Genomic DNA, 477 nt, shown 5'->3' on the forward strand with positions numbered 1-477 from the left:
GGGTGTCAGCACGCTCTTCTTCGCGTTGAGCCGCAGCCCCAAACGCTGAAGGTGGGCGAGGACAACATCTCGATGCCGAACCGCTAACTCTCGAGACTGGGCCAGGACGAGCCAGTCGTTGATGTAGTTCAGTATGCGGATGCCCTGGAGCCTCAACGGAGCCAGAGCTGTATCCATGCATTTGGTGAACGTGCGGGGAGATAGTGCTAGGCCGAACGGAAGAACCCGATACTGGTAAGTCGTGCCCCCGAAGGCGAACCTCAGAAACTTCCTGTGAGAGGGACGGATGGAGATGTGGAAATAAGCGTCTTGCAGATCTATCGTGACAAACCAGTCCTCGGATTGGATGTGACTGATGATGGCTGGGATGGTAAGCATCCTGAACCTGAATCTCCTCAGAGATTGGTTCAGGGACCGCAGATCCAAAATCGGACGCAATCCTCCGTCCTTCTTGGGAACCAGGAAGTATCGGCTGTA

Source organism: Micropterus dolomieu, linkage group LG11 (genome assembly GCF_021292245.1).
Source record: "Micropterus dolomieu isolate WLL.071019.BEF.003 ecotype Adirondacks linkage group LG11, ASM2129224v1, whole genome shotgun sequence".
NCBI lineage: Eukaryota > Metazoa > Chordata > Actinopteri > Centrarchiformes > Centrarchidae > Micropterus > Micropterus dolomieu.